This window comes from Drosophila takahashii, chromosome 3R (genome assembly GCF_030179915.1).
Source record: "Drosophila takahashii strain IR98-3 E-12201 chromosome 3R, DtakHiC1v2, whole genome shotgun sequence".
Taxonomy (NCBI): Eukaryota; Metazoa; Arthropoda; class Insecta; order Diptera; family Drosophilidae; genus Drosophila; species Drosophila takahashii.
In genome coordinates this window covers 26,839,830-26,855,496 of record NC_091681.1, presented here as the reverse complement: position 1 = coordinate 26,855,496, position 15,667 = coordinate 26,839,830, and the positions used below count along the sequence as shown (strand labels likewise).

General features: G+C 39.5%; 1 protein-coding gene across 2 annotated transcripts in view; it reads right to left on the bottom strand.

The window, feature by feature from the left end:
- side-VI (sidestep VI) overlaps positions 1-15,667 on the bottom strand; it is a 102,890-nt gene that overhangs the window by 60,578 nt on the left and 26,645 nt on the right. The gene's annotated exons all lie outside the window — the stretch shown is intronic.

Below are 15,667 nucleotides of genomic sequence, written 5' to 3'. Positions count from 1 at the left end.
CAGAGAAAACTCTGGAACTGTGGAACTATAGAACTCTAGAGCCCCTCCCACGCCACCTGCTTGCTAACTAACGGTAATTGACAAAAGAGTCATGAAAACTTTGACTTGAAAGTTGTTGCCACGTTTTTGTTTAACACGCAGCCAAACAAGCTGACAAACTTGTATGACAGCCAGTCAAGCGAAGTTCTCCAGCGCCTGGGAAAAAAGGCTGAAGAACTGAAGGCGAAGGACGCAACAGGATGTGGGTGCAGGTGCAGGTGCGATGGGTCAGAGGAGCAGACTCACCTGGTAAATGGGAAATGCCAGCAGTCACACCCACCCATACACACATAGACCTCAGGGACAAGTTGTGTTACTTGAGCAAGTTTGCATTGGGTAATTAAGAGCTGTGCAAGTGTTTATTGAGAGATTGTCGGCGGAGAGTGTCTCTACTTATGTGGATGGGTTTCTGTGGGGGGAAAAGTTTAGTTTTTCCAAGCTGAGCTGAACAGACCGCAAAAAAAGGAAAGAAGGAAAAAACTTGGAGTGCTAAAAACGATTAAGGACGTTAAGATACTATCTTCGTTAATATTCTCAAGACATAATTGTGCGGGTTATTATTATTACAAACACCCCATTATATACATATTCTAAAGAATTATCTCGTTACTTATTCGTGGTACTCTCTATTTTATTGTACATATTTACTTTTTTTACTTTTAATTGGTAAACCATTTATTTATTTGTATTATTGAGGCGCTTGTCTTTATAATTGCCCCGTTTAATAAAAAGTATAACCCCCTGCGATAAAGATCTTTGCAAGTCATAATTCTGCACTGCCTTTTCTTTTTCCCTGAACACGGCTCGACAAATTCCAAGTCACTTGGCTAGTCAGTGAACCCATTTGCCTATGCCTATAGAAACAGTCAACAAATGGCACATTAGAGCCCGGAGCCTACGACTAGCGGCTGAAAAAACGGGTGAACAAATAAAAACCATTGACAAAAACCCAGTCAATTATGCCAACAATATGCACACATTTCAAAAACGATGCCAGTCCAGGAACCAGTAAAGGCAACAACTGCAAAAACAACAACATCATCGGCAAGGACAACACGGATATTCCATAAAACTATGGCAATGTTAAGCAATAACAAAAAACAAGGTGGTCGAGCAGCAGGGAAAATACGAGGAGAACAAAACCTAACCGAACCAAACCGAACGGAATGAAATGAAATGAATAAGCGATGGAGGTAGTGGTAGTGGAGTCCAGGGAAATGGAGTGGAGTCGGTGTGAAGTTGGTTGAATGTTTTTTTGCCCTCTGGCTATATTTTTATTTTTTTCCACGACTTTTTTACGCTCTTAAAAAGTGCTTTAGCTCTCGAATGCATTTTAAATCATTCAAAATGAGAATTGTTTGTAGATTTAAACTTAAATTGGTTGTGAAAAATAGAATATTTTATTTTTCCTTTTTTATTTAATAATTTCTATTATGTTTTGCAATAATATTTCTATTCAGCTTGAATGGCTGTAAGTGTATTCAAATTTTCGACTGGGTAAATGCACACTGCCAGTCGTCTCTTTTTTATATTCACTTTTTCATTGCAAGTTACCTGGCAATGCCTTCGGGCGCTTAGCGTATAAATTGAGCGCAGCAATTTCATTTAAATGTGCACAATAAACTTAGTTCATGACCCTCGAGCATTTTGGTTGGCCTCCTCTCCTTGGGTGTTGTGTGTCGTTTATGTCTGCACATCGTCTAAATTGTAAATCACATTAAATTTGCGAGCAACATGCATAATGCAGAGAAAGCAGGCAAAAAGACGCAGCCAGGACGAATGACAGTCCAGGAACAGCAGGAACCGGAAGTGCAGCACACAAACACACTCACACATAAGTGATTCTTTTTTTTTATTTTGTGGGGCAATTGAAATGAAATGAATTGCGGTTGAGTCGGCAAACAAAGCAAAGTCAGCAACATGAAACAGGAGAAGAAATGGAAAGACCGTCGCGAAAATTGCGCTGGAAAAACTGTCGTTCGGCGAAATCGATAAACATGAGGGAAGAAAAGCGGAAAACGAAAGAAGAATAAGAAGGAAACTTAAGCGATCGGGCTGAGTGAGTGGCACCCAGCATAAAGGTAATTTAGTCGCTTGACATGCTTTTCCAACTGCCAAACGTTTTTCATTTCACCTCCCATCGAGATTTCCTGCACTTGTTTTTACAGCATTGAATTTGATTTGCATTTCCTGCGATATATAGATAGTTGGTTAGATAGCTTGTGTGTGTCCATCTATATCCATCTGCGTTTGTCAGGAGATTTGGAGCCATTTGACAGCGGGGAAAATGCAAATTGATTGGCTAAATGAAAATTAATTTAAAGCAGACAGGCACAGGCGAATGCATCTCCGCTGGCGGCCACTCCAATTAAATCCTGCCTTCAGCTGAAACCCGCTCCCCGTTCGCATATAAAAATTTAAGCAATATTTTAAAAGCCTGTCTCACGCACTCAAAAAAAAAACAGCCTGAAATCGCCATTAAATCAAGAAATTCGCCATGAATTTCAGTCGATGGCGATTTACCGTATTTTTTAGAAAGGAATTTTCTAAAATTTAGAAAAAAATTTCTGAAAAGCAGAAATACTTTTCTAAAATCAAGAAAAATTGCCATAAAATTGCGAAAAATTTCCTTAAATCCAGAAAGTACTTTTCTTGAAAATATATTTTTTTTTCTTAAAATAAGAAAGGAGTTTTTTTATTTTCAGAAAATTTTATTTATTTTAATAAAATGTATACATATTTATTTTACTATTTTATTTCCTAAACAAGAAAGAGAAAAAAAATAAAAAGGATGAAAAGAAAATTATTAATATTTCCTAAACAAAAAAGGAAAACAAAACAAAAAAGATAAAAATAAGATAATAAATATTTCCTAAAGAAAAAAGAGAAAAGAAAACAAAAAAAGATAAAAATTACATTAAAAATATTTCCTAAACAAAAAAGAAAAAAGAAAAGAAAACAAAAAAGATAAAAAGTATTAATATTAATATTAAGTAGGTATTTAATATATTACCTATTATTAAAATTTACTTACTTACTGCCAAATTATCAACAATACCTGAAATTGAAATTATTCCTGCAATCGAAAATAAAAATTAATATTAGAGAAGGATGGTATTTGCGGCCTGCAATAGTATGCCCTTTGCTTACCATAAATTTTCACACACTTACCAAATTTATATTTAAATTTATTTAAATTGCTTACCTATTAATTGCCTCTTAGAGGGATCGCACTTTAACTTTCTTAAATGGGCTCAACACAAACTTATTACTTTGAATGCTCATCCAAAACTGAGCACAAGAGTTCAAAATGCAGCGCAACGCAAGCAACTCTCTCGCGAGAGACTGCATTTCCAAAACAACAACGCAATAAAAGTTACAGCTACGCACAAGAAAATTCTCGATCATACGCACAAACACACATAAACATATACATACATACGCCAAAAACTGTCGTCGCAACGCGCCGCGGACTAACCCCTTGTCTTCTTCTTTTTCGTTTCGAAGAAAGAGTGAGAAGCATAAAAGAAATACAAAAAGTTTTTCTTAAATCTATGGTGATTTTCTAATTCTACTTTTCTGTTTTCAAGAAAACATTTTTTTTTAATTCAGAAAAATTCTTAAAATTTAGAAAAATTTACCGTATTTTTTATGGCGACTTTCTAGATTATAGGAAGGGCTGAAGTACATTTTTTCTTAATTTAATGGCGAAATCGCCATTAATTTAAGAAAATTTTTGGAGAGCAAACTAGAAAAAAACACCATTGATTTAAGAAAAAAAATCATTTTTCTAAATTTTAGAAAGGTTTTTCATAAAATTCTGTTTTTATGGTCTTTTTTCCTAGATTCAAGAAAACAATTTCTAAAATTCAGAAAATTTTCTAAAATTAAGAAAAAATTTCATTTTATGGCGATTTTCTAAAATTTAGGAAAAAAAATTTTTTGAGTGCGTCTGCTGCATATTTTATGCTTTATATTTACAGCGTACGGAAATTTTCGGGATGAGCCGAGGGGCTGAGTGGTCGAGCTCCACTTTTGCACCTGCAACTGCAACAATTTCTTCTGGCCCTCGTTGTTAAATATTTTCCTCTCTTCTTTTTTCGTATATTTTTTGCCTGCCTCAATTTCCGGCAAACTGCCGACACGGCTTATCCGTCAGCCCCCCGCCCTTCGGCGCCTGGACCATGCCCACTTTCATTTCAACTACACGCTCAAGTGAACTTTGCTAAATAATACAACAAATTGTGCAGTGGGGCCCACTCCAAGCACCCTCGACGCAAAAAAATTTAAAACATTTTCGAGAATATAAATATATTTTTTGCAACTTGAATTGCATTTTTAAAATCGAGCAAGGTGCGCGGGTGGCGACCTAAATATTTGCCATGTTGTTAAATTAAAGGAGAAGGAATAAAAGCAGCGTCAGCATTACTAGTGCGAGAAATAAAAGGCAAAACTAAATCAACAAACGCCTCCGGGCCAAAGGCAGACATTATGAAAACGGCGACAAACGACCGGAAGTGGCCACCAGCACACACACGCGCACAAAGGCACACACAAATATATATATATACAGAAGTGTGTGTATAGAGCACATGGGATAGTATTGCCCGTAGCTAACCTGGCGCTGACTTCCTGCGATTTAAATATGGCCAAGCCGCAGCGCCAAAGCCAAAAGCCAAACAGACGACAACGCATGCAAACAGAAGGACGTGGAGGGGGTGGGTGGTTGTGGGTGGCGTTTCGGAATGGAGTGGAAGGGGTGGGGCATAGGAAGTGGGACAGCGTAGGAAGCAGCCAGCTATATAATGAGGCTGAAGCCACGCTCGCATTTGCCCGCTGCTCATTTCCAGGTCGACATAATTTGTCCATAATTTGTCTGCGTCTTGCGCAGAGGGGTCGTCGGGAGGGGAGTGGAGGGTGGGGGTGGCTCTGTGGAACACCGTCTGAGGGTTTATCTATGCCCCACTGGGAAGCTATTTATGTCCTCTTTTGGGGCTTCCATTCACCCCACACGAAATTCGGTTGCGGCAATGGGGGAAATGTAAATTATGAAACTGAGTCGATTTTTAATAGAGAAATTGGGGGAGTACGGAATGTGGGATACACTGAGGGAAGAATGTGGTATGTGTCCATAAAGTGCCATGTTAAATAAAAGATTAATGGCCATTATAATGTTTAAATTTCCTATTATGGTTTAGTAAGTACAATAACTTGAAATACTAATATTTATAGATCGCTCGAGTATTGTCTTTATTTATTTTCCAGTGTAATTATAGGGGCAAAGCAGAGCCACCACTAAAAGTGTGATAAGCGACATGCACACGTGAAAATGACCTACTTAACCACCCCCCTCCCTTTTGAGCTAAGGCTAACCATTAATCTAAACCACTTTGGACACGGCACAAACAATTGGCGTGTTGGCCCCCGTGTTAACAACTTTTTCACGGCTCTCACTGACCACGGACTAATTAAACGGGACGGAGTCTAATCATGTTGAATGTGTGACCACTGATTGATTGATTGATTGATTGCATGCTCGGCCTCGGAAATGCGAAACTCTTTGAACACTTAGCCAGAATGAAGAGGCGTTTGAATGGTCATTGCTTGGCCAGAAATAAACCGAAATCAATACAGAGTTTGACCTTTTTTAGATTGGAGATTAATATTTCTTAATAGCCTTAACCTTTCCATATTTTTGCTTATTAATATTATTAAACAACCTTAGCTCAAAGTTCACAAAAAATATCAAATTCTTTTTTCTGTGTTTAATTAAACTTTTAAAGAATTTTTACAAAGTAGGTGGTTAAATCTGTGTTACAAAAATGTTATTTATTAAATTATGGAATATTGTAGTGAAAATGATGATTTTTAAAACATGTGTAAATGCCACTTAAAAAATGTTATGAAATTTCGCGCCTATCAGGGCAGACCCATAAAGAATAACAACCAGCCAAGCGCTCACACTGAGAACAATATTTTTACTTTTAATATATTCATGATGCTTCGCTGGCTGTTGACAAGAAGAGGAACAACAGTGGCAGCGGCGAAAAAACAACAATAATAATAAAATGCAGCAGTAAGAGCAACAGCTGCAATGACAATAACTCCTGGCGTTGCACATGCACATCTACATACACACCCACACCCACACCCTCACTCTCACGCACACACCTATGGAAACAGGCACTGATGTTGCCCACATAAGTATGCTGCACTTTTTCCAGCTGCCTTGTAAAATGGCGGCGTGCATAGCACTATGGGGAATTTGACCACTTTTTTTGGCCAAAACCCATTTTTTTAAAGTCGTTAAACTAAAATTGTGTTTTCTAGAATACTTTAACAGAAGACCAATCTTCAATGTTACGTTTCAGGAATTTCGATAGAGGCCGCCTCTGCTAACTTACAGCTGTTAGATCAGCTGCTGTATGTTGCATTTTCACGCCTCAGAAATTTGACGCAATGCTGAGACTATTTAATTGCTAAAAATAAGAGTCTTAAAGCAATTTAAGTGGAGTTTTTTGAATTAATTCAAGGGAGGGTAGTGTGCACTAAGTATTTGTGTGATTAAACAATCTAAATTAATCGTGGTTTTCTTGTAATCGATTATTTTTGTGACCGGTCTAACATGAATATTTTTAAAGAAAACCAATTTTTAAATAGAGATACAAAGCGAGTCCAGCGGAGTCCATCCATCAAAGCTTAGGGAATTAAAGAGTAAGGAATTCTCTTTAAAATTAATGTAGTCAGAAAATTCACTTTTTTCGATTCTTGGAGAAATTTAGTTTTTTAGATCATAACCTCAAATTTTGCAATTGCCCCTTTGTTTGCACTGTGGAAGAAAGATATCAATAGACATACATTTGAAATGTCTTCTAAAGTAAGGCAAAAACACTTATCGCTACCATTTGACAATAAAAGCGGACTTAGGAGGTTGTAAAAAGAAAAATAAAGCTATAACTGTATCAAAAAATGAAAGAAATGGCATGTAAACTCTGAGAATTTTCGGTTCTATGAAACTAAAAGAAATATTCTTCCGATTTTAACACAATTTTCTGTGTGGTTTTAATACTGTATTAAAACAGTACTTATCAAGTTTTATGCATTTATCTCTAAAAATAGCAAAGTTGATCTGATCATTCCTATGGCAGCTATATGATATAGTTGTCTGATCCGAAAGATATTCATGCAGAATATGCGTTGTGATAAATAATAACGATTGCTAAAGTTTTACTTTGATATCTTTAAAATTGATGGAGTTATTAATATTGGCCAAAAAAAGTGGTCAAATTCCCCATAGTGCATAGGTGAGCGCGTATGTGTCTGCATTGTGTATACTTGTATGTATCTATGCAAAAGCAGCAGCTGCAGTTGCCGCCAGCCATTACAAACACCCTTCACCACCTCCCCCCCCCCCACGTTTGTAATTGAAAATGTTTTGTTTTAATTAACTGAAGCGAATTTTTACAGCTGACATGTGTGTGGGAACGGATGTGTGAGTGTGTGTGTCTTTCGGTGACTTCTAGGCCTTCGGCGGAACGGCTTCTTAAAGCAGAACCTTCACTTATTGTTATTATGATGCGCTTTATTGTCACGCGAAGCGAAGCGAAATACTTTTGATATTTCTTTACGGCGTCAAATTTATGTTTACAGCACAAGTGGGATGTGCAATGAAAAGCTCGCCGAAACAATGCCAAAACGGAAACGGAAGATGCTGGAAACATAAATGTGACTGTGTGTGTGGGTGTCTGTGGCACTCAAAATGTTTGGGTTATATGAAGACATAAAAGTGTTTTATAATAAAGCAAAGCGTGAAATAATTCACAGCGCTATGTGGTCCTCGTCCTTTGCGAAAGCGAAAGACTGAAACGCAGCAGCCGCAGAAGCTGACAATTTTTATAGTCCCTACAGCACACAGATATACGTATGTACACACCCACACACGCACTCCCACACTGGTAATGATGTTAAATAAAATATTGTTTATGTGGCAACATAATAAATGGCCAACTGCCGCCAACCGACTCGTAAAGCACACACCTAGACACCCCCATTCGCATTCACATCGACATTATTATGACCGAGAGCAACTCATAATGGTTTATATATCTCAGCGTCAATAGGAGCCCACCGAATGTTTCTCTATGGCTGCACACTTGACAATTACAATAATGACAGATGTGGCCGACGTGCTGGGGCAAAACTGTGGGCCACTTCAAGTGTAAATAAATGTTTAGACGAGTGTTTGTGTTGAGCAAAGAGACACAAAGAGGTTATGGCTGCTTATGGCTTTGCTCCTCAGGTGTGAGAATCGGAATTATATAAGTTATTTCAAGAGGTTAGGCTTACGTAAAAGAATGATAAAGCACTATAGGAATTTATTTTAATGATTTAAGATTTTTAAAATAATTAAAAAAGAGAGTACTGATTTTAAAATATTCATTATTTAACATTAAAAATAGTTGGTTTTTTTTCAACTACACCCAGAAAAAAATCACATCGCGGTCAAATCGATATGCGCATGGTAAATTACTGGCATATCGTTTTTCACCATGCAATACCGATTTCTCTATTCCGGATATTCCTTGACTTCGAAAATGAAAGATAGAAGCAATGTGACAACTTAAATTAGTGGGAGCGAGAAGTAGAAACTCCCAATTCAAAATATCAAGTCAAATTGATACCACATACCATAAAATCGATCATCGTTTCATATCAAGCTTTTTTTTCAGTGAGTTGACTTACAGGAACATTTTCAATTAGCTGCCTTAACACAGATTCCCTTTCTATTTAAATCAGATAATGTATTCAGTAAAAACCCTGCATTTCTGCATATGATTATTTGCATTACTTCGCTTTCTCATGTGCTGTATTATTTAGCTACTTTTTGCCTTCGCTTAGCCCAGTTTTATTCCCGCTCTGCAGCCGAGTGACCCAGTTGAGCCCTGGGAACCTTCTTCGCCCACCTCGCCCGGCGCTGTCATGTTAAGTGTCAGACCCTGGACACGGACACGAGCAAGGTCTTGGGCCAAATCTCCCGGCCACCCAGCCTCCCTGCTCCAAATCCAAACCCACTACCCCGTAAAAGGGGGTAAAAGTACCAGCACATTGTGTCCTGTCCGCTCGCTTCTTTTGCGGGGAAAAGGTTTTTTCGGGGGCCACAAAAATTTTCTAATTTATTATTTTGCGCATTTAAATATTTTAAGTGCCCCGTAGGACTTGAACTCGCTTTTTGTGTCCCGCTTTTACGCCCTTCCGCTCTTGATAAACTTGCAAGGACACTAAAAATTAGTCGCCTGGCCGCACTCGCCCATATGTGTGTGTGTGTATCGCCGTCTCCCTCTTTTTGTATCCCTCGGTCTCTTTCACTTTTTTGTGCTCTGCAGCTGCGACAGCAGCCACGTTACAAGTTAATATAATTTTAATGAAAATTAACATGAAGCCTGGCACTTTTTGCCACGCTTTAATTTCCCCAAAGACGAGCCCCCAGCATATGTGTGTATGTCTCCGTCTCTTTTCCCCAATCTACCCATCTCGCTTGCTCCGAGTTGGTTTATTGCACACGCCGCTCCACTATTAAGCGCATAGTTTACCAGCTGCCTTCATTTTTATTCCCCTCTTACATAAGCTTTTTGCTTAATTTGTTGCTGTCGAGTGCGTTCTCGTGTTGGGATTTACGCAACTAATTTCACGTAGGCAAAATGAAAAGGATGCTGCCGCCTACGCAGCCCCGCAGTTGTGGGCGTGGCAGCCACCTGGCTTTGATTTATAATACCCGTCGAGTTCAACTCAGTTCGGAGGAAGGCTCGCTGTTTACCTTTGGGCTAGCACAGACTCACACTCACACACAAACAGGCGCTCGCTCTCAGGATCCTTTGTAACGCGGTCCTGTTGCAACGGATCAAGTTTTACTTGCCACATACGCACACAGGGACACACTGGCACACCCACACTCACACCCTCAACCAGCGCGACTTTGATAAAATTAATGCCGCCAGGGACATTTGCGAGCGGTGCACTGCCGCCATCAAATTTCAATATGTCGGTGCACTCTGACGGTTTTCCCCGGGCACTGCGACTCACACAAGTGCGCCAGTATGTCGGGGATCTAACTGGCTTTTAGCAGCAGCGGAAACAAAGCCAAATGTGTAAAAAATTCAAAAGTTTTTATTGATATTCATAACGGAAACCCTAGTTTTGCAGAAATCTTTTGTTTCCAAATAAGCTTTTAATCTCACAGATTTTGTTAAAACCCTTTTCACTCGATAAGTTGGTAAAATAATTTTGTACGGGTCTTTAATATATTTTTCATAATATTTTTATTTGCGTATTTATATTTTACATTTTATTTAATTTTTCAACATTTAGCAAAAATAAAACTCAATTAATACGCATTTTATATAAGTTCTCAGGAATTTAGCTTTCATTATTATAATTATTTATAATTAATTTTTTTTTAGTTTTGAATACATTGTTTATAACTGACAAAAGTTAGATAAATATGGTCAATATTTATTGGTGATAATCAGTTATGAAATATGTTAAAATCAGCTAATTAAAATGGAATTACAATAATGTAGTGAAATGAATGACAGAATATTAGAATTTAGTACAAAGCCACAAATGAATTATTTCAGATAGCTACAAAAACAGTAATAATACATATTTAAGTCCGTCTCTCAGGAACTCACACTGTTCTCGGTCATTAGTCCTGTCCAACCAAGAGATAATCAGCCACAAAAAAGCCTCGAATCATTTTGGTTTTGGCCAAGTTTGTTGTGTTTTTCCACTGGTAGGGAAATATGCTCATTTATCAGAAACGAAGACAGAAGCGATGCCCTCGAGAATCTGATTTTTCAGGGTCTGTGGGATGGTTGTTTCGGATTGGGGGTGACACGAGTCGACCTTGACGGGAAGCAATTAGTTAATACATTTTGTAAGTAGCCTTGGCTCGCTTATCTGCAATCGGTAATAAATAAATTACATGACTTTTGCTTTTTGTCTGTGTGTCTCAGAGAAAGGAAGGGAGAAGGAAAAAGATAGAGAAAGATGGTGTGAAAGTAAGGTGTCGTCTTAACACAAACATCTAAAAGTGACTTTGACTCTTTCGCCTGTCTTGGCCAGAATATCCTACAACTTAACGTGTCCTTGCTGCCGTCTCCCATTTTTTTCTCACCCTCCTCCCAACCCACTTTTTTATTGGCCTCGTCTGTCTCAGCCCCGTCTGTCTATCTATTTGTGTCTGTTTGTTTCCCAGCTCGCATTTCGCAGTTTCCGTTTCCCTGCCATGTGTCGTTTATTTTATTTGTTGCCAGCATTTCAGCTGCCGGCGGAATCGATTTTTATTTTGCACTCGTGTTTGTGTTTGGCTTTTGTTTTGTTTTGGCTCTCCTGTTTGCTGCTCTGCTGTTTGCCGAGAGGATATCGGTTTGATTTGACTGAAATTCAAACGGAGTCCGGGATTGAGACCCAGTCTGAGTCTCTGAGTCTGAGACTCTGGGCTTGATTGAAAAGCCCTTCGGAAAGACGTTGGGAATTTGCTTAGCTAATGCCGGGGCGTGTTTCTCTGCCGCCTGGCGATTCTTGAGCTCCTGTTTTGGGGTAACAAGTTTCCGTTCTTCGGTATCGATTGCCTTTGTCCTCTAATTAGTGACGCTCGCAACTTTTGTAATTAGTGCATTGTGTTTAAATTTCGGTTTCATTGATTTAACAATTAGGTGAAAGTTTCGCGTAGCGATTAAATTTAAATTATTTGGCAGCTTCCCCCTTAAATCCCAATTAGGCATTGGAAAGTGGTCACTGGCAGCTGTCCCGGCAACATCTTAAACTGAAGGTTTTCGAGGAGCTGTAATTAAGCTAGCTCCCTGCTAATGAGCCAAGCGAAAGGGAGGCAAGAACCGCCTTGCTTTCACTTTCGCCTGCTTCAGCTGTAGTAGATTCCTCTTGTCACATGTCAGAGTTGAGATGCCGTAGCCTGTGGCTGAAAGGAGGAGATAAAACAAGCGAAAGGCGACCAACGACAAGCAAATAAACACGGGAGTTATTTGTGCACTAGAAATATTATTATATATTTTACTATACAAATTTAAGACATTTTAAATGTTATATAATAATAGTTAAGTCCATGGAATTCTAAAGGTGTTGCAAGTATGCAACATTATTCTTTGAAGTTAAAAGTCCGATGGATTTTTCCACAGTATAATTTTAGACACTTTTACAAGTGATTTCCAAACACCTGTCAGGATTATTTTAATATTAATACTTCAGCCCATAATTTCCGAGTATTACTTTTGCATTATTATTATTATTTTTTTCGGCGAGTGTAGCCAGGCCCCAAAGACGTGTCTTTCTCTTCCGCCCTTTTGTGCTGTGATTGGGCCCAAACACATGGATAGACAAAAGGTGCCGCCGTCAAAGCGGGAGCTATCACATAAGTGCCCCCATCCAATCCGCCCCCTCGCATCCTCCCAGCCCGCCCCTTTCTTTTTCGGCTTTCCCTGACAGGCTTTTCAGTGGGCTGTTCTCCCTATTTTTCCACCTTGCTTTCGGGTTTCTTTTTTTGGTAGCTTTGCACTCAGAGTTAGCCCACTTTTGGGCTTTTTGTATTGTTTGGCTGTGAGTTGGAGTGTGTGTAGGTGTGTGTAGGTGTGGGCCAAAAATGGAGCGCCTGGCAGATTTAGACGCTGATATGTTTGAGAGAGGTGTGTTTGCAAAGTGCCTGCTGCCTTACCAATTTGGGCGCCATACAAACTAATGCGCTTTGATGCCAACTGACAAACCCATCAGCCAGTTGGCACTCTTTTGGCCCAGCTTCCCGTTTTCCCTTTTTCTTTTTTCCCTCTTCCCATTTTCCGCTTTTCCCTTTCACCTTTGGACTGCGACAGCGACATCGACATCGAACCCTTTGGCGCAGAGCGGGAAGCCCAGCGAGTGGCCACATTAATCACATTAATCAAATCAAATTAGACGTCCGAAATTGATGCAAATTAACAGAGCAGCCAAACAGCGTCATTCGATATGTGAGCGAATCAATCAAAATCAATCGCCGAGTATGCCAGAAATTGAATAATCGATTCCTGTTCTCATTCCCCCGCCAAGGCGAACAAATAAGTGGGGAGTCGGGGAGGTATTTTGGTAAATTGTGTAAGCTTGCCATTTAAATGTGTATGCCTGGCTATCGAATTACCAAACGTGTCGCATAAAACACAAAGGACCTCGAGAACCTGGAAGACCTCGAAAGGAGGAGAGAAGGGGCGGCAGAAGGCCACGTGTCTCTTTCACCGGTCGCTTATGTCAGGCCACGGGGCGCATTAAAGGCTACAAATCGTTTTAAGCTCTTCACGTATGCAAACACAGACAAGAACACAAACACAAACTCACTTACACACGAAAATACGCTTGAATTTCTCTTGGCCCGCAAACATTCAGGCATTGATTGCACTCACTTATTCATGATTTTCCTTCTTATTTCTGCGGCATTTCCCTTTTTATATCCCCTCTAAAGGGAACAATAACGTGGCTCTCCGCTTTTCGCAGAAAGCTGCTCTCAAATACTTACATGCTTGCCAAGCAGCAGCGATGGCTATTAAGTTCTGTTTTCTTTTGCTCGAGTATTGTAGCAAATGCTCAAATCAGTTTGGCAAGGAAATACATTAAATGATATTATCGGACTTTAGAGAACAAAAATTTGTTCCTTAATATAGGAAAATATTGTTACAAATATTAATCTAATAAATAAGGACTTTTTACCTGCAAAATTGTTTTTTTTTCGATTGATTCCATATATTTTTTTTAATATTATATTCCATCTGTATTTGTAAATTGAAAACCTTGAACTTTGCAGCTCTATTCATCTTTTCAATACTCGGATTAGATGACAATCTTTTATAGCTTCGACAGCATAATGATTGCCGTAAATCGTGACCCTATAAGGTTGCATTATCTGTCGCATCTTTCTTTGGATATTATGCAAAGCACTTAAATGAATGCACAAACACATAGAAGCCGGCACTCGCACTCACACATTTACGGATGACGAGTGCTCTTAGCCGGATTCTCCTCTCCGGCTGGGTGTATGCTCCTAGTTCGGGCCATAAAATGCTCGACAGCCAGAGCGCGAAACAAATTGCATTAGGGTTTTGAACCCTGTGCACCTGTGCATGTACAGCTTGTGCGGCCAAGGTAAATATGATAAATCACCATTTCTCCGGTGTTTCTCCTTTCGCCATGACAAATGACGCGGGATGTTAAGGGAAAAGGGATAAGGGGGAAATTCTGATGCTGTTCTGTTCCATATCTGGGATATATATACAATAATCGATGCGATTTGATGAATGCCAACTGGTCGTGTGTGAGGGCCATAGCCATATATCGGCCGTATTATGTGCACAAATATCAACATATTTATGTCTGTGGCACAGCACATAAATATTCATTTTTATGTCGAGAGACGAGGGGACAAAAACGGGAGAGTGGAAAGAGAAACAGAAACGGAAACGGAAGCGGGCAAGCAGTTAAAGTAAGCTGAAATTATAAACGAAAATCACGTAATGCGTGTGCGAACAACTGAACCACTCGAGGCGTCAGGTGTTGCTGCAATGATTTTCAATTTTACGCCTGAAAGTCATGCGCTAATTTTCTCGTCCTTGGGCTTGGTTTTCCCGCACTTCCCGCACTTCTCGCGCTTTTTGTCTATTCATTGTCATTTGCCACACTTGCCGCCGCCGCCGCACTCTCAATTGACATTAATGACTTGGACAAATTGTCCTAATTGAGACAGAAGGTGAGTTTTATAATTAGCCCGTAGCCCGAGCCATTTACATTGATTTGCCAGGGATAGAAGGTTACTGGATAATGCTGCACTACTGAGTACTACTTGATCCTCATCCCGGTCACGTCCTTCCGACGAGAACCGAGCACCGAGAACATGTCACCGCATAAGCAAAAGCGAAGCACTCAGCCGGCGGACTTGACCTTTGCCTTTGACAGCAGCGGCGCCCCTTCGGAAAATGGCTTATATAAAGTTGTTTAGAGCAGCATATCAGGATAAAACACTCTATTCCCCAATCCTTTTCACTGCGTATGTATGTTGGTGTGTGGCCAAAAATGCGTTGAGAATATAAAAGTCACGTAACTGGCTGTCGTTTCCTTTAGCACCGCACACGCGCTTCACCCACACCAATACACCTCTACACCAGCAGCACCACTACACACATACGTCTACATCATTACCCGGAAACTAAGTCCTGGCATTAGCATTTGTTTGTGTTCGGCTGCTTTGATTACGCTTCGATTCGAAAGCTAGGTAAAAAACTTTTACCAAAACTTTTCTCTTCACTTTTTTCCTTTTCCCTGATTTTTTTTTTTGGATAACTTTTGGCTAGGTTTTTTCCTGTGCGTGTGTTCGAAGTGGAGTGTGGGTATTAGTGGGCCAAAATGACTTTATTTATGTGTATTATGGAAATATGAAGTGAAAGCCAAAAGGGGGAAATGTATATGGCTCTATTGGCATTAGAGCTTAGTTAGTGGCTCAAGCTCAGGCAGGAAATTTCACTTCGGTTGGGATTAATTTAAATGCAAAACTCTTCCCTCGTTTCGCCCGAGCATTTCGAATATGAAAAGTTTAAATTTA